The sequence below is a fragment of the Budorcas taxicolor genome, chromosome 1 (assembly GCF_023091745.1).
Source record: "Budorcas taxicolor isolate Tak-1 chromosome 1, Takin1.1, whole genome shotgun sequence".
In the NCBI taxonomy this organism is placed as follows: Eukaryota; Metazoa; Chordata; class Mammalia; order Artiodactyla; family Bovidae; genus Budorcas; species Budorcas taxicolor.
The window spans coordinates 75,475,877-75,500,492 of NC_068910.1; the positions used below are offsets into that span (position 1 = coordinate 75,475,877).

Consider the following 24,616-nt stretch of genomic DNA (forward strand, 5'->3'; position numbering starts at 1 on the left):
GGGCACAGATCTGTGTTAGCCCTCCATCACTGTTAACAAATTGTCACAAACTTAGTGGCTTAAAATAACACAAATTTGTTGTCTCATAGCTTTAGAGGTCAGAGTCTGACACAGATCACTGGGCTAAAACCACGATGTTGGTAAGGCTGCATTCCTTCCCTAAGGTTATGGGGGAATCTGTTTCCTTGCTTCTTCCAGCTTTTAAAGGCTCCCCACATTCCTTGGCTTGAGGGCTCCCTTTTAATTTTCAAAGCCAACAACATAGTGCCTCTCTGACCCTGCTTGCCTCGTCACATCTCTTTTTCTGCTTCCCACCTCCATTTTTAAGAACTCTTGTGATGACATTGGGTCTGCACAAATAATCCAGGGAATCTCCCTATTTTAAGGTCAGCTGAACATCAAACTTAATTCCATCAGCAACCTTAATTCCCTTTGCCATGTGACATAATGTATTCACAGGTTCTAGGGATTAGAACGTGGACATCTGTGCCGGTGTCATTTTTCTGTCTACCATATGATTCCTTGGACTCTGCTTCTTGTCTTTTCTTATTGGCTAATATAAAAGTTATATAGAATATAAAGGGTGATCTCTTCCTGTGGCCTTCTCCCCCTGACCCCATCCTTTCTACACCTCACACACTCTTATCTCTACTTGCCTAACTGACCCCTGTGTGTGCATGCTAAGTCGCTTTAGTCATGTCTGACTCTGTGACCCTATGGACCGTAGCTTGCCAGGCCCCTCTGTCCATGGGATTCTCCAGGCAAGAATGCTGGAGCGGGTTGCTGTGCCCTCCTCCAGGGGATCTTCCGCACTTAGGGATCAAACCCATGTCTCTGCATCTCCTGCATTGACAGGCAGGTTCTTTACCACTAGTGCCACCTGGGAAGACCAAATGTCTCCCAGGTCTGACATTTTCTGGCTGGCTTTTCTCATCATCCATTATTGACTATATTTTTGAGTTCAAGGCACATCTTATACTTTGTCTTTGGACAAGCTATTCTATCCTTCTTAATTTGTGAGTTACATGGTTAAAATGTAGAGAGTTAATCATAGCAAGTGATTATAATAAGCTTTCTTTTGGTTTCCCACTATGAGTAAGGGAAACTCACCCTTCTGCTTGGTGTTATGGTGTGATAATTGCTCTTCTTAAAATTTCAGGGCTAGCTTCTGCATCTCTCTATTTTTCAATTTTCTTTTTCTTTTTTTTACCCACAATAAGAACAATGTTAGAAATGGCTTATGAGGAAGCTTGGGTTTCCCTGATGGTTCAGACAGTAAAGCATCTGCAATGTAGAAAAAAAAAAAAAAAAAAAAACAAACACGTGTGATCCCTGGGTCAGGAAGATCCCTTGGATAGGGAATGGCAACCCACTCTAATATCCTTACCTGGATAATTCCACGGACAGAGGAACTTGGGGTGGGACAGTCTATGGGGTCGCAAAGAATCTGACAAGTCTGAATGACTAATACTACTCTTACTATGAGGAAACTTACACAGCCAGAGACTATGAGAAGCAGTGACACAGTTTTAAATTTTTACAGGGTTTGCAAAGTACTTAGAATCAAGGAGATTATCTTTATTTGCATTTAGAGGAAAGGTTAGTAGGGAAAAATTTTTTTTAAAGAAAAAAAGCCTGTCAAATAAGCCATTACTTGTGTGAAAACAGTGAAGAAGCTTTTAGCTTTCACTTACAAAGATGAAGATTAGGTGAAAATTTCACAAGTCTCAAAAACACACATTGATTTCACAGCTGAAGAATTTTTCAGTGATTTGGGAATGTTTTGTTTTACAATTTAAGTATTTTTTTTCCATTCTACTAGAAAACTGGGTTTACAGTAAATGGGGAAAATGACCTAAATATATTTTCATTTTAGAAAATTATACCAAATTTCTAAAATGGCAATCTGAACAATTTGGTTATATTCCATTGTAATTACAGATAATACTCATTTTTCTTTAGTTTTAATTTAATAGGCAAAACAATATTTATTCTTACAAATTAAGTTTTTAACCCTTACATTTGTTGTGGACAAAATTTGACCTACCTAGAAAGTTTACGTTTTATTAGTATGATAAACCAGTTTCAAGGTTTTCTAAAATAAACAATATTTCAATGAAAAGTGATCAATGAAAAAAGTGAGAAAATAACACATACTTTCATGGCTTTTGAAAAATTTCCATTTTTAAAAACAGGTCAGGCTATCAGTTGGAACATTATACCTACCATAACAAGTTTTAGATGAAAAATGTGGACTTTTTTTTTTTTTTATTACTCTCGAGCTAAATTATCTAGCTCTAAGAGTAAGGCCAAGTTTCATATCCAAATCAGGTGGAAGAATAATAATGACTTTCAGTTTATTTTGCCAATAAACAGCAATTTAGAAAAAGGTATGGAAATAATGGAAATAAATGTCTCAACATGAGCTCTCAGAAACATACTCATAAAATTTTGTCCCTCCAGTAAAAGAATTCTGTTTGGTGGTGTGGTGCATATATGATCTAGTGAAAGTTTGAAATCCTGTATTTTGCATCTCTAAAGTATTGGAGAATAGTTAGAGCAATCTGTGGTTTTCATTTTAGCTTTTCTTCTAAGGATCAAAACTGAACCACCAATTTATGATGAGCTCTTAGGCATTCAGATGTATTTGGTTTTCCTTGGTTGGTTCAGTTGAGTGGATGGAATTGCACTGGAATTGCCATTGAGTGGATGAAATTATTATTTGAATCCAAGAATACAATATGGTTTAAAAGCATTTGAGTGAGTAAGTCACTTTAGTAATTCCTGTTGCTGCTGAAGTTCCCAGTCAGCAATTTGTAAAGTAACCTGTTTGCAACATTGGCAACAAATCTGATTAGTAAATATTTGCTTATCTGACAGATCCAATGTGCTTTTTCTTTCCTTTAAAAATTTATTTATTTTATAGTTGAAGGATAATTGCTTTACAGAATTTTGTTGTTTTCTGTCAAACCTCAACTTGAATCAGCCATAGGTATACACATGTCCCCTCCCTCTTGAACCTCCCTCCCATCTCCCTCCCCAATCCACTCTCTAGGTTGATACAGAGCCCCTGTTTGAGTTCCCTGAGTCATACAGAAAAATAAGGAATGCTTCACAAATTTCTGTGTCATCTTTGCACAGGGGCCATGCTAATCTTCTCTGGATCATTCCAATTTTAGTATATGTGCTGGTGAAGTGAGCACCCAATGTGCTTTTGACAAGTATAACATATTAGGAAGAAAAAGACTTTTATTCAGAAATGTTTCTACCCAGTTTGAAACATAGTCAAGCTTTCTGGGCTCTGGACTGAAAATGCTTAATGTGGTCACTGAATGTGTCAGGACTCATCTCAGAAGTCCTAGAGTTTTCAGAAATCTGGGAGCAGAGAACAGATAAGATATGATATGAAATGTATAAAAAAAGAATGGAAAAGGCAGTCCTTTATTTCTTAAAACATTGACATGAATTTTACTTAAAGAGCTGATGTTTGAAAGAGACTCATGGACACAGAAAACAAACTTACAGTTACCAAAGGGAAAGATGGGAGGGGAGAGGGATAAATTAGGAGGCTGGGATTAATTTATATACTCTACTATGTGTAAAATATGTAAGTAACATGGGCCAACTGTATGGCACAGGGAACTATACTCAGTTAAAGTAATAACCTATAAGAGAAAAGTACATATGCAGAGTACATCATGAGAAACGCTGGGCTGGAAGAAGCACAAGCTGGAATCAAGATTGGTGGGAGAAATATCAATAACCTCAGATATGCAGATGACACCACCCTTTTGGCAGAAAGTGAAGAGGAGCTAAAAAGCCTCTTAATGAAAGTGAAAGAGGAGAGTGAAAAAGTTGGCTTAAAGCTCAACATTCAGAAACCAAAGATCATGGCATCTGGTCCCATCACTTAACGTCAAATAGATGGGGAAACAGTGGAAACAGTGTCAGATTATTTTTTTGGGCTCCAGAATCACTGCAGACGGTGATTGCAGCCATGAAATAAAAAGATGCTTACTCCTTGGAAGGAAAGTTATGACCAACCTAGGTAGCATATTCAAAAGTAGAGACATTACTTTGCCAACTAAGGTCCAGACGTCTAGTCAAGGTTATGGTTTTGCCAGTGGGCATGTATGGATGTGAGAGTTGGACTATGAAGAAAGCTGAACGCCGAAGAATTGATGCTTTTGAACTGTGGTGTTGGAGAAGACTCTTGAGAGTCCCTTGGCCTGCAAGGAGATCCAACCAGTCCATCCTAAAGGAGATCAGTCCTGGGTGTTCATTGGAAGGACTGATGTTGAAGCTGAAACTCCAATATTTTAGCCACCTCATGCGAAGGGTTGACTCATTGGAAAAGACTCTGATGCTGGGAGGGATTGAGGGCAGGAGGAGAAGGGGACGACCGAGGATGAGATGGCTGGATGGCATCACCAACTCGAGGGACACGAGTTTGGGTGTACTCCGAGAGTTGGTGATGGACAGGGAGGCCTGGCATGCTGCGATTCATGGGGTCACAAATAGTCAGACACGACTGAGCGACTGAACTGAACTGAACTGAACTGAATGTGTAAGAGGAACATAGGCAGCACAGAGAGGGGTTTTTTCATGTGTGCCTCTGTGTTATGCTGCAGTAATGAGAAGAATCTAAATCACATTTCCTGTAATGTCCCAAGACTGAATGTTATATGTTTGACTAAAAAAAAACATGTTGAGAAAAAGAAACCAAGATGTCTTTTATGCTAAGGAATGGGACTTTGAGACACACTTCAGAGAACAATGTGGGTGGGGAATTTTTTAAATGAATTATCCACCTGCAACGTATTCAGAAAATTTTTGATCAAGACAGTCCTTTGAGTTTTAGTAACACATGGGATTTCACACTTTCTCTGAGCAATTTGAGTTTCCTTCTCAGAATCTTTTAACTGCTTAGCTTGAATTGTATCGTGTCATAAACTGAAAAATTTATGGGCTCAAATGTGAATTTGTTCTTTAAAAGAGGTAGGAAAATAATCTTATAAAAATTATTTTAATTATATTTTTATTATGAAGTAAAAATATTGCATAAGGTTTGAAAATTCTTATTAAATGTTGTACTCAATGGAAAAAATTTTTTAAATAGATAAAATAGATTCTAGTACACCACTGTTCCATCCATACTTGAGATTATGAATTAAAATCTACATATTATAGAAGATAGATGATCAGAAATGGTATTTTAAAGTTAATTGATCAAAGTGCATCTTATTTGTGTTATTAAAAATTCAAGTATAAGAAACTGTATTCAGAATTGAGAGAAAAACATAAGACACCAAAGAAATCATTGGTGAAAAATGATTTACTATCAATACAAAAATCAAAATCATAAAATTTAATGGATCTTATCCTAGGAAACCTTTTTAAAGAATTAGTCAGTGTTAAGAAGTTAAAGCAGAAGATAAATTAGTTCTTTTCAATTAATATTAAAGAATGTACTTAGTATAAGCCAGAGCTTTGTTACATAAAAACATGGGTTAGTATAGAATATCATAGCTTAAAGGAGAATATTAGACATTTTTGATATTGCTTCTGTGTATCTGTTTCTAAAATTCTATTGAAAGGAAGATGATTCTGTGGGTAGCAGGCAATTATATTGTTAACTTAAATATTTAGAAAAGATGACTTGGATGTTACTAATGAACAAGTTTGAAAGTGCTTGATCTTACAACAATTAGCATGAGTCAACATGGATTTTTGATCAATCATTCCGATCAAATGAATTGACTTTTTAAAAATGGAAATAACCATAGTCATAGGTAATCCCATTCAAGAAAATAGAAACAAAAAAAAAAAAACCAAAAAAAAACCAAAAACCAAAAATACCACCTGTCTAGACATAATTGCTTTTATAGTTGCTATTTGATTTTAGAATTCCTGGAATATAGTAATAGCGCCTACTATTTGCTGGGCAGCTACTTTATGCCAGACACTTTTCTAGAAACCTTTCATTACTTCTGATTAAATTCTCAAAAAGTCATGGGGCCATTATCCTCATATTACAGATTAAAAAAATGGTGTCTCGGTTTAAATGGCTTGTCCCAGATTATACTGTAAGTGGCAGAGGTGGAGTTGAGATATGTCTTTTTCTGAAACCTCTGTTTCCTGCCTCAACCTTGGACTGCCTCACCCAAGGTCAAAGACAACACTGGGCCTAAGATGATCAATTCTTTCTGTTGTCCCATGAAAGAGGGATTTGGAATGTGGGACTTTCAGAGCTAAGCTTGAGAAAGTCTCGGGCAAACCCAGGTGAATTGGTTATTGTATCTGTAGGCATGCTCTTCTGACTAGCGCACACTCAGGAAGGCCATACGGCTATGTTAGAAGCTTCCTATTCCTGTTAGATTATCTGCACTGCTGAGGCCATTTCTTTAACCAACAGGATAAAACCAGAGAGCTACCTGCCAGAATAGTTGGATAACTGTGTTGACCAGCTCTTAACACACAGGGAGAACTGAGCTTGCTATCTATCAATCAACCCCAACTTTTAGCATAACTTCAGAGCTTTCAGCTAAAATTGGTTCAGGACATATTATCATAAATCTCTAATGTAGGACAAAAGGGAGCAAAAAAGATGAAAGCAAAAATTTATAAATTTTAAAACGAAGTCTAGCATATACTTTTCAAGTACAGTTCATAGAAAGGATCAATTACTAGACAAACTTCAAGCAAAACAACAAGAACAATAACAGCAACAGGAGAAAGATGTATTTTCATCCTTTGTGTTTAATTCAAAGAGAATCAGCGTGTTCTCTGATTAAAATGCCCTTTCATTTTTCATTTTTATTTTTAATAGAAGTATAAGTTACAATGTTGTGTTAACTTCAGTGTACAGAAAAGTGATTCAGCTATATATGTATATTGGAGTGGGTTGTCATTTCCTTCTCCAGGGGGTCTTCCCAACCTAGGGATCAAAGCCAGGTCTCCTGAACTGCAGATAGATTCTTTACCATCTGAGCCACCAAGAAAGTCCATAAATACCATGCATATATTCTTTTCCATTCAGTTTAGTCGCTCAGTCGTGTCTGACTCTTTACAACCCCATGAACCACAGCACACCAGGCCTCCCTGTCCATCACCAACTCCCGAAGTCCACCCAAACCCATGTCCTTTGAGTCGGTGATGCCATCCAGCTATCTCATCCTCTGTCGTCCCCTTCTCCTCCTGCCCTCAATCTTTCCCAGCATCAGGGTCTTTTCAAATGAGTCAGCTCTTCACATCAGGTGGCCAAAGTATTGGAGTTTCAGCTTCAACATCAGTCCTTCCAATGAACACCCAGGACTGATCTCCTTTAGGATGGACTGGTTGGATCTCCTCGCAGTCCAAGGGACTCTCAAGAGTCTTCTCCAGCACCACAGTTCAAAAGCATCAATCCTTTGGTGCTCAGCTTTCTTCATAGTCCAACTCTCACATCCATACATGACTACTGGAAAAACCATAGCCTTGACTGGATGGACCTTTGCTGACAAAGTCATGTCTCTGCTTTTTAATATGCTGTCTAGGTTGGTCATAACTTTCCTTCTAAGGAGTAAGCATCTTTTAATTTCATTGCTGAAATCACCATCTGCATTGATTTTAGAGTCCAGAAAAATAAAGTCAGCCACTGTTTCCATTGTTTCCCCATCTATTTGACGTTAAGTGATGGGACCGGATGCCATGATCTTCGTTTTCTGAATGTTGAGCTTTAAGCCAACTTTTTCACTCTCCTCTTTCACTTTCATCAAGAGGCCCTTTAGTTCTTCTTCACTTTCTGTTGTTAAAAGATGTTGAGTATAGTTCCTTGTGCTATACAGTCGGCCCTTGTTGCTTACTTATTTGATATAAAGTGGTGCTGTGTGCTTAGTCACTCAGTTGTTTTCCACTCTTAGTGGCCCCATGGACTGCAGCCTCCCAGGCTCCTCTGTCCATGGGGATTCTACAGGCAAGAATGCTGGAGTGGGTAGCCTATCCCTTCTCCAGGAGATTTTTCCCACCCAGTAATTGAACTGGGGTCTCCTGCATTGCAGGTGGATTCTTTACCAGCTGAGCTACCAAGGTATGTATATTTTAATCTCAAATTTCTAATTTATCTCTCCCCACCCCTCACTAGCCCCCTTCCCCCTACCCCTACTATCCCCTTTGGTAAGCATGAGAATGTTTTCTATATTTATGAATTTATTTGTTCAATAAATTCAATTGTATCATTTTTTAGATCCCACATATAAATGAAGTATATATTTGTTTTTTACTTCATTTAGCATGATAATCTCTAGGTTCAACCATGTTGCTGCAAATGACATTATTTCATTCTTTTTTATAGTTGAGTAATATTGTTGTATAAATACATTGCATCTTCTTTATCCATTCGTCTGTCAATGGACATTTAGGTTGCTTCCACGGCTTGGCTGTTGTCAAGAGTGCCGCAATGAGCATTGGGCTACATGTACCTTTACAAGTTAGGGTTGTTGCTGGATATATGCCAAGCAGTGTGACTGTGATCATATGGTAGCTCTAGTTTTAGTTTTTTAAGGAACATTCATATTGTTTTTCATAGTGGCCACCAATTTACATTCTCAGCAACAGAGTAGGAGGGTTCCTTTCTCTTCACACCCTCTCCAGCATTTATTAGTTGTAGAGTTTTTGCTGATAGCCATTCTGACTGGTATGAGATGATACCTCATGCTAGTTTTGATTTGCATTTCCCTAATGATTAGAGATATTGAAAATTCTCTCTTTATTAACATAGTGTGTTACTTACAAGTCCTTTATTTTTCTGTTCAATCTAATACCTTATCTGTGAGTATTCTCGTAACTTTTATTTGTTCTTTTTTTCTAATAGGATTGTAAATTTCTTGTTTGTGGAATATATGCTTTTAGGTCAGCATAGTAGGTAAAATCATAGACTCTGGGGACAGAATGCTAATTTCAAGCTGTTGACCACGAGCAAAATTACTTAACTTCCCTGTTCCTGGTTCCTTCCTCTTTAAAGACAATAATAGTTCTTCCCATATAAGGTTGTTGTGGGGAATTAAATAGGTTATTTTATGTAAAAAACTTATGATAATACCTGCCACGGAAGCTGTGCTAGCTATATTATCATGATTATTTATTGGTCTTGGGTGATTCTATGCTGTCTTTGCATTTGGAACAGGCGTCACGGCTGTTGATTTGGCCAGAGATGGGGAGTATTTGGCATCCAGCACATCTGCTGAGTTTCACAGTCACTTTTTCTAAGAAATAGGAATGTGTTATTGTTTTCTGCTTTTGATGTACAAGTCAATCCTACTTTGGAACCAAGAATATAGCAATTCTTACCAGGATTCAGAGAACTCGCCATTTTGAATTTGAGGCTGGAATATTCTTCCTCTGCATAAGTGGAAGAGCCTCCCTGATCATACTCCCAGCTCACTCCCTGCCCCCTGCTCTAGTATTCTTGCCTGGAGAACCCCATGGATAGAGGAGTCTGGTGACTACAGTCCATGGGGTCACAAAGTCAGACATGACTCAGCAACTGAACACACACGCACACATTCCTTTATTCCTTGAATGACAGGGAGCAACTACCCAGAGAGCTGATCATAAGGCTTACTAAATGACCAGAGAGTAAATTGGATATTTGCTGCCAGTTAGCTTGCTGAAAACCACATCTTAAATAGTTATTAATATGTAATCATTGGTAATACATAAATTTATATCTTTTCCCCAGAAACTGGGGAAGGGCTTTTCCTGTTCAGTGAAGCCTGTCTGGAACATAGATATGATTCTTGGCAATGAGGCAGCCATTTTGTGACCATCATGATATTAGAAATTTTGGGAGAAAAAAATTACATATGTGGGAAAAGTTTTTTTTTTTTCTTTCTCGTGTATAAAAGAGATATTGGCACAGCTATGGCATGTGAGGAAAGTGGATGTGAAGTTCAGGAAACCCACTTGTGGCAGTTACTGGGGGTTTAGTGATTGACCTTCTATCCAGTTTCTGCCTCCTTTGCTTGTCTCTAGGATAGAGACGGAATAACAGTGTGCTCAGTATCTCAATGCCCTTGCAGACAGAAGTGGCCATGAACATGATTCTGGCCAGCAAGATATAGGCTAAAGTCTGTGAGGAGTTGAAAATGATATTTTTAAATAAAGCCTTGCTGGGAGAAAGCTTTTAATCCATTTTCCTCTTTCTCTGTAGAACATGGAATATGGTAGAAATATCATGATGAAGGTCATTTGCCAAGGACAGCAGGACAGGGAGGAAGAAGCAACACGGTGGATCTCTTGCTTTGGAACTGGACTACTTACCTCTGACACTGTGAAGTGAAGAAAAGAAAAAAGGGAAACCTGATGTATGAGATGGGGTCTTGGAAGATACAAAGGGCGGGCCAAAAGGCCTTAAAATCATCTAATGAAGAGACTCTTTACAGAGTTATAAGAAAGGAGAAAGGAAATATGTCAGTATTCTTCAGAGAAATAGAATCAACAGATATTCTTCCTTCTTCCTCCCTTTCCTTTTTTCCCTCCTTCCTTCCTTTCTTTCTTTTCTCTCTTGCTCCCCTCTCTCTTCTCTCTTTCAACTGGTTTCTGTGATTGTGGGAGGTGACAAGTTCACAATCTGCAGAGTCAATATCTCAGGTTGAGTCTGAAGGCTGGCAGGCTGCCTTCAGAGAACCAATGTTCTGTTTCACGGGCCATCAGGCAGGACAGTTCTCTCTTACTTAGAGGAGAGTCAGTCTTTTTGAACTATTCAGACCTTCAACTAATTGGGTAAGGCCCATCCACTTTTGGGAGAGCAATCTGCTTTACTCAGTCTGTTACTGAAAGGTGTGTGGGGTCGGGTTACTGGGTGCTCAACAGCCGAGAAACCAGCCAGGTTGGTAGGAAGGAAAGTTTGCTTTATCTCAGATGCTGGCAGCTGGGCAAGGGTGAGGGGATGTGGGCAAAAGTCTGTCCAAAGGCCAATTCCTCCCATAACTGGTAACTAGTGGGGCAAGAGATTTTATAGGTAGAAGGAGCGGGCTGCTTGTAGAAACAGCACAGTCAGCTCTGCTAGTCATCTTCAAATTCAGCCTCGATGGTCTGAACAGTGTCATCTTGATTGTTTTAGGTACAGTTAGTCTTCAGTTCCAGGGTCCGTTTGTTCCCATTTCGCTGAGGCCAGTTTTGGAATTGTGGCAGCTCGTGTCCTGGGTGCAGTCTGGTCATCATGCAGTTAGCTTTTTCACCTGGTATTTTAGTTATCTGTAAGACAGCTCACAGGATATGGCTCAGAATATTATCTATAGCCCTTGAGAAAGAACAAAAGGTCCTTGACTATGCTTAATGACTACATTGTTATTATTTAGTCTCCTATGACTATTTTCCTTTGTTTCCATACTTCTCATTTCTCTGATTAAACTTATTCTTGACTAAAGTTTTCCATAGACAAAAAGCAGACAGAGGACATGGGGTGGGGGGCAAGAACCATAGGGTCCTGCTCTGTTTCAAGTCCACCATGTAAATGTTAATCTCATCCCCAAACACCTCTTTTGACACACTCAGAATAACGTTTGACAAAATATCTGGGCACCTTGTGGCCCAGTCAAGTTGATACATAAAAGCAGCCACTATAGGAATGCACAAGAGATGGTGCAATACCCCTAGAATTGGTGGGGATTGTGATGGGTTAGGGGCGGGAAGAGCATTCAATGGAGTCAGAAAAAACTTGAATAAGAAGAGACGCTGCCTTATATGACCTTTGAGTACAAAGAAAAATAACTGCCAGAACTATAGCTACACAAGTAAAGTAGTTGGGGTGGATTATGGGAAATAAATATGTGATCCTTTCTTTTCCTGCTTAAGCCAGAGGGCAGAAGAGTTTGGGTGATGCTGTCTATGAAGGTCTACCTCTTGTGGAATAGGGCAGAGATTAGTGAAGGTAAGTGGGGAGATCAAAATTAACTAGCATATATTAATAATTTCATCCTTAACTTCAGTAAGTCAATTTATAAAAACCAGCATAGGATAATTATGCAGTTCAGTCAATTGCAATTCTAACTGATGCAGAAGGTGATAAATGATTTATTTTAGTTGCTGGACTTTGTTTCCTCGACTGAAACACTATTCATATTGGACCATATAGATGATGGCTTTTGATGTATTGTCCAATTAAGGGACATGATAGTGGGCTCCAGAATCATTGTGGTTAGTGACTGAAGCCATGAAATTAAAAGACACTTGCTCTTTGGAAGGAAAGCTATGACAAACCAAGACAATTATTGAAAAACAGAGGCATCACTTTGTCAACAAATGTCTGTATAGTCAAAGCTATGGTTTTTCTAATAGTCATGTAAGGGTATGAGAGTAGGGCTATAAAAAAGAAGAAGTGATGCTTTAGAATTGTGGTGTTGGAGAAGACTCTTGAGAGTCCCTTGGACAGCAGGGAGATCCAACCAGTCCATCCTAGAGGAAATAAGTCCTGAATATTCATTGAAAGGACTGATGCTGAAGCTGAAGCTCCAATACTGTGGCCACCTGATGAGAAGAGCTGACTCATTGGAAAAGATCCTGATGCTCGGAAAGATTGAAGGCAGGAGAAGAAGGAGGTGGCAGAGGATGAGATGGTTGGATGGCATCACCAATTCAATGGACATGAGCTTGAGCAAACTCTGGGAGATGGTGAAGCACAGGAAGGCCTGGCATGATGCAGTCCATGGGGTCACAAAGAGTTGGAGACGAGTTAGTGATTGAACAACAGCAGCAGCAGCAGCAACAACATAGCACAGTTGACCAGGAACATGTGGTCTGCTGATTATTTACATATCGAACAGTTTCATATGTTTCTCAATAAATTTGCTCATTGAAATAATAAGAAATAAGAGAATTGTAGACGATTTTTGAGAATGGAAAATTAGTACCTCTGTATTTCTGCTAAAGGAATGTCGAACAAATATTCAAACAACCTTGATTTGAAGGGGAAGCAAATTACTAGTCTCCTTTGTTCAGACACTGGGTCTAAGCTTCTAGCTAATTCCTACTTCATGGTTTGAAGTGTTTCAAATGTCTGAAGTTGGTCTTGTGGTTGGATGACATATGATCCAGCTACTGCTGGTGTTTCCTGGCTCTGACTAAGGTGGGGACTCAGTTTATTTGCACAGGAATCTGCATATGGGGCTGTGTCTGGGTCTTCCAGGACTCTAGTCAGTTCCTGTGGGCCTTGGAGTCTGGCTCACAGGCAGAAGGCAGCAGCTCTTGTTACACGATGCAGAACTACTGGGGTTTGGGATGCTGGCCAATCTGCTCATGGAGAAGAGAAACTGTTTTCAACAATACTGTCAAGTAGTTTATCTGATGGGTGGGTGAATACACTGACTCAGTCATGAACTCATAATTCCTACTTGAGAGCAGACATGGGTAAGTGCTTATCTAGCTCTGCTATGACTTAAGTCACATATCTTTACATGTGTGTGGGCGTGGCAGTCCAGGATGCAAATAAATCAAACATCTGAATTACCCAGAGAAAATAACAACTCCACTGATCCAAACTTGGCAGCTGTGCACACTCTTGTAAAATAGCACTGACTCACAGCGGCTGTGGTCATTTCCAAGTGGCCAGAAGGATTGGATGGAAGGACAGGAATCCCACAGGGTGTGATGGTCACCTAAATTGAATGACATGGCCCTGAGTGTGCTTGAAACCTTTCTCCAGTACTAAAGTGGGAGGCTCTGTGACGTTGGGGACCTATATGCTGAAGATCCCAGGTTTCTTGAATGGACCATAATATTGGCATGGATCTAGATGTGGGGGACTGGATGTTCTTTTAAACACAGCATACCACTTGGGGGACCTTAGTTTTTACATCCTTTGAAATAAGTTGGTTGCTGGATGGCGTTCTTCATAGAGGAATATGGAAATAACCATGGAATTTTGACTATTTGTAGTTACTACAAATTTTATGGATTGTTAAAGATTTTTTTCTGATTGTATTTTATTTTGAATTGTTAGTGTGAAAATATACTAATTTAGCATAGGTATGGAAAACACATTTTTTAAATGATATTTAGAACTTCTTCTTGGCATCATATTGTATAGTCCATTAACGCCCATATGTTTCTTTCCATCTTGACATTCAAATGACATCTGGAGATAACTCAAAAACAAATTAATTCTTTCTAATGCAATCTCTTGAGAACACAGAGAGCATATGTCCATAATGTCCAGTTGAAGTCTTAAAAATCTTTTCCTCCTATATTTTGGTTATCTATTTCTGAATAGCAAACCACTCTAAGATTTGGTGGCTTAACATCATTTAGCGGGAATTCCCAGGTGGTTCAGCGGTAAACAATCCACCTGCCCATGAGGGAGGTGCAGGAAATGCAGGTTCAAAAGGGTCAGGAAAGTCCATGGGTCAGGAAAGTCCTCTGGAGGAGGAAACGGCAACCCACTCCAGCATTCTTGCCTGGAAAATTCCATGGACCAAGGAGCCTGGTGGGCTACAGTCCCTGGGGTTGTGAAGAGATGGACATGACTGAGCAGCTGACACACAGTACATCATTTAGTAGTGGAGCTGGTGATGCCAGCTGGGCGGCAGGTCTGTTCTCATGCTGCAGTCATCTGGAAGCTCCCCCGGGTGTGTGTAAGAGGCCGCTGCAGATCTTTTTAGGCTCAGCATTGGAGGTTGCACAGTATCACTTCAGTCACAGTCTATTGGACAAAGCAGGTCACAGATTCAAAGCAATTGAAGAAGATTCTCCCTCTTGATAGACACAGGGGCAATGTTTGTGGCTGTATTTAATCCTCTATAGCTCATCTTTCTCAATATCCTTCACACAAGGTCACTGCACCTAAGTCTCTCTCCTCTCTCACTCTCAACTCTGCTAAGACCTGCCCATTTCCCCCCTCCACCCCCCCCCCCCCACACCCCCCACCCTGTTTCTGAAATCTCCCTGCTGCTTCCTTTCCAATCCACAATTTTCATCCTTTGTTCTTCTCTGCCCTTTCTGGTGTGAAGCCAGCTAGCTTTTCTAGTTTATCCAGTATTTCTTTATTACTTATTACCTTGATTTTCATAAGAAGTTATACTTTTTTTTAAGGATTGTTAATAACATGATGTTTCTTAATGAGAGCAAACACATTGAAGAGTGGATGTGAATTTTATTCCTGTTATATCTTGCTTCTTGGAAGAAAAGTTATGACCAACCTAGACAGCATATTAAAAAGCAGAGACATTTCTTTACCAATAAAGGTCTGTCTAGTCAAAGCTATGTTTTTTCCAGTAGTCATGTATGGATGTGGGGTTGGACTGTAAAGAAAGCTGAGCACTGAAGAATTGATGCTTTTGAACTGTGGTGTTGAAGACTCTTGAGAGTCCCTTGGACTGCAAGGAAATCCAACCAGTCTATTCTAAAGGAAATCAGTCCTGATAGTCATTGGAAGGACTGAGGCAGAAGCTAAAACTCCAGTACTTTGGCCACTTGATGCAAAGAACTGACTCACTGGAAAAGACCCTGATGCTGGGAAAGATTGAAGGCAGGAGGAGAAGGGGACGACAGAGGATGAGATGGTTGGATGGCATCACCGACGCGATGGACATACATTTATGTAGACTCCGGGAGTTGATGATGGATAGGGAGGCCTGGCATGCTGCAGTCCATGGGGTTGCAAAGAGTTGGACACAACTGAGTGGCTGAACTGAACTGATATCTATGTTTAGATGATGCACACATGGGAAATGATTTTGTTGGAAAATTATTGCTGATGACATGGGTATTCATTGCAGATGGCACCAGTTGATTTTTAGAAATGTGACCTAAGGGGAGGGCTAGCAGAGAAGGTGAGTGACTCAGGATGGAGTCCTGGAGGTAGCCTTTGGCACCTCACACCTCAGCATTGATGGGAATGGTGCTTATTGGGTACCATGTTACTTTGAAGAGCAGTTGTGCTGCTCCAAGGAAAATCTTTGAGCAGATTAAAGAGTTTATTATGACTTGAGGCTTCTTAGGAATATATTTTGAAGAAAGAAAGGGCAACCCACTCCAGTATTCTTGCCTGGAGAATCTCATGGACAGAGGAGCCTGGCAGCCTACAGTTCACGGAGTCTCCAGAGTCGGACACAACTTAGTGACTAACCCAACCAACAGTATATTCCTTGCAGAAGTTAATTTCTGAAGATGATGAACTTTAAGCAAATATATCTTTCAGCAGGTCTGTCCATAATTTTGTCTCTGTAGCAAGAGTGCTAGTTGAGGTCATATAGTTATATGTCTAAATATTAAAACATTATAACTCAGATGTGTGTGTGTATGTGTGTGTGTGTGTGTTTGTGCCTGCTCAGTTGTGCCCGACTCTGTGACCCCATGGACTGTAGCCCACCAGGTTCCTCTGTCTGGAGGATTTCCCAGGCAAGAATACTGGAGTGGGTTGCCATTTCCTCCTGCAGGGGATCTTCCCAACCCAGGGATCGAACCGGTGTCTTCTGCATCTCCTACATTGGCAGGAGAATTCTTTACCACTGCGCCACCTGGGAAACCCCACAACTCAAGTGAGAATCTATTAAATAAACATTGTTCTGTCTTCTTTCCTTAAACTGGGAGGCTGGGTACCAATTTATGATTCTCAGACTTCTTGGAAGTCTGTGTTAAAATGTAGCATAATGGGGAGAGCTGGCCCAGGTCCCTGACCGCTTCTCTTTCCTTCCCCACTACTACCAATCTCTCATGCCAAAAGGGACCTCATCACACGTGTGTAGACAATCCAGGCTGCACTTTAAAGCTGTATTCATAGTCCCTGAACTCAGCAGCCCCTCAGCCACTTCTCTGGCCTGGGAGGAGCAAATGGCCAGCGCCATCTGCTTGAAGGAGGCACCATGGTGAAGAGCTCCATTCTGCCCTTGGAAACAGACTTGGTGATGTCTGGGTGGGAAATTCCAAGGTCCCAAGTACCCAAAGCCTGGTCTATAAAGGGAGGCAAAGTTTCCACATGTGCAAGTTTAAGCCTATAAGCTTTTGCCTTGAAACGTGCATGGAGATAGTAGGGGCAGAGTGAGTCCTTTAAAGCATAGGGCTCAGAGCTAGGGCTTCATCCAGGTCAAGGGCAATAATGCCTTAAGCTAAGGTATGCAAAAATTCCTCCGATATTTTTAACTCAAATACAGCAGCAGAATCTTATCCCGCACTTTTCTTCACACTGCAGAAGTCCACAGAAGAGTGAGGCTGTTGGGAGTTGGATCAGAGTGTGAAGGAGAGGAAAGTACTGAGCTTAGTGGGGGAGTGAGTGAGGCTAAGATTGGTTGTGTACTTTTGCCAGGAGGGAGTTAGGTAGCTGAGTCAGTGTGGAGAGCTGGACCAGGTCAAGTGATCTTGATGACTTATGGCTCTCATCCAAGGAGCCTATGTTAGGGTAGACAGTTACACTGGGACTTTAAGGATTCAGATTTTTGGAACAGCCTAGTGATAAGAGAATACCCATGTGTAAGCTACATAGAAGTCCAAAATATTGAAGGGGTTTTAAAAGCATTTCAAACTGTTCTTTGTGCTCAGAGATTAAATGAAGGAGACAGTTTTGTACTGGATGTCCTGAACCATCCTCTGTCTTGACCTGATTCACTTTCCTTAGAAGTGCTTTCTGTGCATGGGTAATTGTTTACATCTGGTACTTTCTGAGTCACTGGTGAGTGCACATTTGCATCCTGAGATATACCTTTTTGCCAGGGGCCAGCGTGAGGAACTCCGCCCATGGCAAAGGTCATGAGGAAAGAGGCTTGGCATACACAAAGGCGTGATCAAGCCTCAGGAAACCCCCTGTTCCCGAGCATCTACCCCAAAACCAGAGTCTGTTTTATGCTCTCACATACACCTCTGACGTTACGGTGGGCTCTCCCCCATAACAGTTTCTCTCGGAGAAGGAGTAAACGTGCAGCTCCAAGGCAATAAAAATTCCTGGGCATGAGAAGAGTGTTTCAGCTTACGGACTCCTCTGAAGGTTATCTAGCCCACCTGTATAGATTCGTCTGGCCACATGTGATTGTTTACAGCCTCCCAACCTGTGAGGCACGAGATGTTTTAGACTTACTAAAGGCAAATTCTTTTGGGGAGTTGGAAATTATTAGTATAGTGGGTTGGTTAGGAATTATATTGGTGAAGGGTTTTTCATTTGTTGTGTCAATAATTGCTGCTAATTCCCTGCTCTGGGTGGGACAAGGATGTCTCAGGTCAAACCTCTCTGCTGACAGACTAGCTTGTGTGACAGGATTATCCATACTCCTGCCACATGATTGTTTACTACCTCTTAACCATAAACAGCACAGAGAGTTTTGGAGTATTTTGAGAGTCTTAATTAGCATAGGGCTTTTTCTTCTTCTTGAGTCAATGATTGCCGCCAGGCCTCCATATCCTTAGGCACCTGGGACTATATTAATCAATGTATTTGGACTATAGAAAAGGAAATATAGTAGTTTTTGATGTTAGCAATACTAGACTTTTTGAGTTAATGGATTTTCTCTTTTGTAATAGATCACTGTACTTTGTTATAAATTACTGTGTCCTTGCTATGTAAAAATGTAACTTTATCACTATCTTAAGACTAAATAGACCTTAAGGGGAGCATTGGTGGAAGGATTTTCATTTGTTGGGCTGATGTTTTCTGCTAAATCTCCATGTTCCCTACCCTTACAATGAATATAACTAGCATATAGGAAGAAATAAGTATTAACCTTTAAGCATATAGGAGAAATAAGTATTAACCTTTAAGACTAATCATGTTAACCTTGGGTTAAATAAATTCCTTTCTTGATTGTAACTCACTACACCCTTACCCTATAAGAATGTAACTTTATTTGGAGGGTGGTGCCTGGTTTAAGAAAAAACACCCTTGGAAGAAATAAGTTTTTTGGTTATCAGAAAGAAAGGATCATAAAATGTCAGCAGGTCTCACTCATGGCCAGAAGATGATGTACCTTTTTTATACATTTATGTAAAGCATCTGATTTTGATAAAGGTCAGGACTGCTGACTCCCACGTGACTCTGTATTCATCCCCATGTGTAACAAAAGGTATATAAGGAAACCCCAAAATAAAGATATCGGATCAGTTTCCGGAAAGATTGATTCCCCCATGTCGCTTCTTTCTTGCTCCCGTTTTTCTGGCTGAATTCCCATCTGGAGCATGGATGCTATTCCACGTAGACCAAGTTATTCAGCCTCCTTTTCTACACTATCTCCTATTACACTCTCCGTTTCTAATCTCTCTATATATCTGTAATTAAATATGTATTTTTCCAAAGACGCCGATGCCGTCCTCCCACCTTCGAATCACCCTGGATCCACTGGGGCTGGACCCCGCCACCTTTTAAACCAGTGTTCAGATTATTTACGAGTCATTTTCTGTGATTATATCATGGTGAGAGTTTACATTCTTCCCCTGCTCATGACTGGCATCTGTGCTCTAGGAAAAGTTGGTGTCAGTTCTATCTTGTTGAATTGATGCTTGTTTTTTGGAGAGTATCTCTTAGTGCCAGGAAGTGTCTGGAACACTCTAGCCCACATAGGGATTTCAAACTCTGATGGATTCATGTTATAATCAATGTTTACCAGGCTAGATGTCTATGGAGAAAGAGAAGGGTAGGGGTTTGGATCTCTGGGGTTAACTGCCACTCAATCTTTTCCTAAAGTCAGAGACTCTGTTTTGACTGCTGATAAACCCAGATGCACAATGGTAAAGAATCTGCCTGCCAGTGCAGGAGACGCAGGATTTCTGAGTAGGAAAGGTCCCCTGGAGGAGGAAATGGCAACCCATTCCAGTATCCTTGCCTGAAAAATTCCATGGACAGAGAAGTTTGGTGGGCTGCAGTCCATGGCATCACAAAGAGCATGTATGCACACATGCAACTCTGTCAATGACATTTTAAACTAAAATGTAAGTGCAAATTAAGTGAATCATCCTGAAGGTTGCAACGGCATGCAACATGGGTGGTTGGTTTTCTGAATTGACCTTGGGTTATCATTTGACTTCTGGGATGCACTGTGCAGTTAAATAAAACCTGAGCTTCTGCAACTCAAATAGGTCTCTATCTTTAAGTTATTTTAGGATTCCTGGGTACTCCTGAGGTCCAGGTTGTCCACCATGGATCATCAGAATTAGTTTTTTTCTTTTTTTTTCATTTGGGAAAATTTACTGTAGGGTAGGGCTGGAATAGGGACGGCAATGCAGAATATGTGTGTCCATGTGAATATGCACACACATGTGGACATGCATGTTTGCCATGTGGTTGCTCCTGGAATCAATCAGGGAAATCCAGGGTGAAGGTGAGGAAGGAATGATCTTTTCAGCTTCAAATATACTAGGAAATACAGAGTCTTTAAACATGAAAGAGAATGAGTTGCGCAAGTCCACTCTCTGGTCATTCCCTGGGGAAATTAAAACTCAACAGAAGAATCAGAGCATATCCCATCTCTTAGTTCTCTACTTTCCCCCTTTATTTGGATATACAAGGATAGAAAAGAGAAAAGATTATTGTTTTTAAAATTTTTCAATTTACAGCTCTGAAATCATCAAGATTATAATAAGCAGTCATCTATTTGTTGTGATTGAGAATGACAAGATATTTCTGGTTGAAAATATCTCCCAGTTGGCAGGAAATGAAGCTGGGAGTTTGTACCATTTGTGTCACTTCATGAGGTTGTGAAGCAGAGTTCAGAAAGCTTTGTTAAAATCAGAAATGTTATCTGAGGAAAAGATACCCATTATTATCTCATAGAAAAGATTATATGGGCTTCCCATAGGTGGCACTAGTGGGAGTAGCTCAGAAGAACCCACCTGCCAGTGCAAAAGATATAAAAGATGTGCGTTCGATCCCTACGTTGCAAAGATTCCCCACAGGACAACACAGCAGTCCACTCCAGTATTCTCGCCTGGAGAGTCCCATGAACAAAGGAGCCAGGTGGGCTGTGGTCTATAGAGTTATAACGAGACACTAAAGAATCTGCCTGCAATACAGGAGACCCGGGTTCCATCCCTGGGCCAGAATACCCTTTGGAGAAGGGAATGGCTACCTACTGCAGTATTCTTGCCTGGAGAATTCCATGGACAGAGGAGCCTGGTGGGCTGCTGTCCATTGGGTCACAGAGTTGGACGTGACTGAGCGACTACACTTTCACAGAAGGGAATGCGTTATTTTTCACCTTGAATGGAATGAAACATGGATGGCACAAGTCAATTTTATAAAGATTCCAAGGAGGAATTTGGGATGTGGAGGAGGACGCAGGTCAGGGTGAATATTTTTGGGGAAGGGCTGTGAGTTACCAGGGACTGGCCTGTGTGTGTTAGGAACCTGGAGGGAGCAAGACTGGAAGTGCTCTGAAGAAGACTGGGAAAGAATAGAACAGAAGTTTGGCTTTTTACAGTTTTCCCCAGAGTAAACCTTGACCATACTTCGCGTTTCTTATAAGAAGCTATTGTGCTTTCTGTATGTCAATGATTTAAGTTATTTACAAATATTAGTTGCTTTAAACCTCAAACTATGAGGTGGATACCATTAATATTATCCTCATCATTCAGGTGAGGAAACTGAGAAAAGAGGAAGTTATTTTCCCAGGTGATACAAGTAGCTGTGCCTTAAGTCTAGGTGTTGTGTCTCTGAGTCAGCAGTCTCGCCACAACACATCCTACCTGCCATACATAACACAAAACTGTAATGAGACTCAGGGTTCAGAGAAAAGGATAGTTGTACTTTATCTTTAAGGAGATCTGAGAATGATGATTTATCTTGATGCTTTTCAGACTGTCTGCTTCCATTCTTACTGTTATCGAATCACCATCTTCACATGCTAGGATGGCATTCTTCTCTAGCTCCTTCTTTTCTCCTTTCCTTACTTTTTGCCCTCATTCATTCTTGTGCAGGGCATGGCATGCTGCTGTCTTTTTAGTTCCTAATATTTGAAGGTGAACAGACTTTTGGACTATCTCACAATGCTTGGGTTGATGAAAGTTGAGTATTTCTAGGTAAAATAAAGCAGAAATTATCAGTTAGTAGAGATTTATTGAGCACTTACCACATGTTAGGCATTATGTTAGTACATTACAAAGATTTGCTCATTTAATACTTAACCACAAACCTGTAAGTAGCTACTGTTATTGCCTTTATTTTATAAGTGAGAAAACCAAGGATTAAGTAAAAACAGAAGATGAAAAAAACAGCAAAATCAAACAAAACGCCCAGAAAGTACAAAACCCAGATTTAAGTCAGCACTTAAACTGTCTGCATTAGAATTCCAGATTCAACTCCACTACTATGCTAAGTCGCTTCAGTTGTGTCCGACTCTGTGTGACCCCATAGACGGCAGCCCACCAGGCTCCCCCATCCCTGGGATTCTCCAGGCAAGAACACTGGAGTGGGTTGCCATTTCCTTCTCCAATGCATGAAAGTGAAAAGTGAAAGTGAAGTTGTTCAGTCATGTCTGACTCTTAGCGACCCCATGGACTGCAGTCTACCAGGCTCCTCTGTCCATGGGATTTTCCAGGCAAGAGTACTGGAGTGGGGTGCCATTGCCTTCTCCGCACTACTATAGGTGCAAAGAGTTAGCACATAGAAATGACATAAACATCAACTGGTGCAAAAGCAAGTACTTAATATAGGATATCTATTAGTTTTTTCAGTTCTTTTTCAAATTTTATGTCTGTTTTGTTAGTTTATTAAACTTTTAAAAATGTGAAGTCTACATAAATAAAAGTCACATATTTTAAAGTGTAGTACTGAGTTTTTCCCAATTGAACACTCCAATGTAATCACAGAATATAGCCAGGATCCAGAAGCCCCTTCTGCCCCCTTCCAGGCAACAGATGTCTCCAGGAGTCTGCTCCAGTCTCCAGGAATAACCACTATCTTGACTTAGAACAGCATCAATTTGCTTTCATCTGCCTTTGTTCTTTATATGAATGAACACATACAGTTTATTTGTTCGTGTCAAGCTTCTTTCATTGAAATTATATTTGTGAGATTCACTCAAATTATTGCATGTAGTTAAGTGTATTTATTCTTATTTAATTACATTGTGGAAATATACCATGATTTATTTACCCATTTTACTGTTAACAGGCATTGGTTAGTTTCCAGTTTGGGGTGCTTGTGAATAACACTGTCTTAAATGTCCTAGTGCATGTCTTTTAATGAGCATATGCTAGCTAATTTTATTAAACATTATGTACACTAAAGACCTGGAGTGACCTGGTTACTTGGAGTAACAGGCAGGCTTGGCCGTGGAGTACAAAATGAAGCAGGGCAAAGGCTAACAGAGTTTTGCCAAGAGAATGCCCTGGTCTTAACAAACACCCTCTCCCAACAACAGGAGAGAAGACTCTACACATGGACATCACCAGATGGTCAACACCAAAATCAGATTGATTATATTCTTTGTAGCTGAAGATAGAGAAGCTCTACACAGTCAGTAAAAACAAGACTGGGAACTGACTATTGCTCAGATCATGAACTCCTTATTGCAAAATTCAGACTTAAATTGAAGAAAATAGGGGAAACCAGTAGACCATCAGGTATGACCTAAATCAAATCCCTTATAATCATACAGTGGCAGTGACAAATAGATTCAAGGGATTAGATCTGATAGACAGAGTGCCTGAAGAACTATTGAGGGAGGTTCATGACATTGGACAGGGGGCAGTGATCAAAACTATCCCCAAGAAAAAGAAATGCAAAAAGGCAAAATGGTTGTCTGCGGAGGTCTTACAATTAATTGAGAAAAGAAAGGAAGCTAAAGACAAAGAAGAAAAGGAAAGATATACCCATCTGAATGCAGAGTCTCAAAGAATAGCAAGGAGAGATAAGAAAGCCTTCCTCAGTGATCAATGCAAAAAAATAGAGCAAAACAATAGAATAGGGAAGACTAGAGATCTCTTCAAGAAAATTAGAGATACCAAGGGAATATTTCATGCAAAGATGGACACAATAAAAGACAGATATGGTATGGACTTAACAAGAGCAGAAGATATTAAGAAGAGGTGGCAACAATACACAGAAGAACCATACAAAAAAAGATCTTCATGACCCAGATAACCACGATGGTATGATCACTCACCTAGAGCCAGACATATTGGGATGTGAAGTCAAGTGGGCCTTAGGAAGCATCACTAGGAACAAAGCTAGTGGAGGTGATGGAATTCCAATTGAGCTATTTCAAATCCTGAAAGATGATGCTGTGAAAGTGCTGCACTCAACATGCCAGCAAATTTGGAAAACTCAGCGGTGGCCACAGGACTGGAAAAAGTCAGTTTTCTTTTCAATCCCAAAGAAAGGCAATGCCAAAGGATGCTCAAACTACCACACAATTGCACTCATCTCACACACTAGCAAAGTAATGCTCAAAATTCTCCAAGCCAGGCTTCAGCAGTATGTGAACCATGAACTTCCAGATATTCAAGCTGGATTTAGAAAAGGCAGAGGAACCAGAGATCAAATTGCCAACATCCGTTGGATATCAAAAAAGCAAGAGAGTTCCAAAAAACATCTACTTCTGCTTTATTGACTATGCCAAAGACTTTGTGTGGGTCACAACAAACTGTGGAAAATTCTTCAAGAGATGGGAATACCAGACTACCTGGCCTACCTCCTGAGAAATCTGTATGCAGGTCAAGAAGC

At 40.2% G+C, this 24,616-nt stretch overlaps 1 non-coding gene across 1 annotated transcript; it reads right to left on the reverse strand.

The window, feature by feature from the left end:
* Positions 1-3,096: 3,096 nt before the first annotated feature.
* On the reverse strand, positions 3,097-3,203 carry LOC128057926 (U6 spliceosomal RNA). Its single transcript, XR_008200377.1, has one exon. It is a non-coding gene; the product is annotated as a U6 spliceosomal RNA (small nuclear RNA).
* Between the last annotated feature and the right edge of the window lie 21,413 nt (positions 3,204-24,616).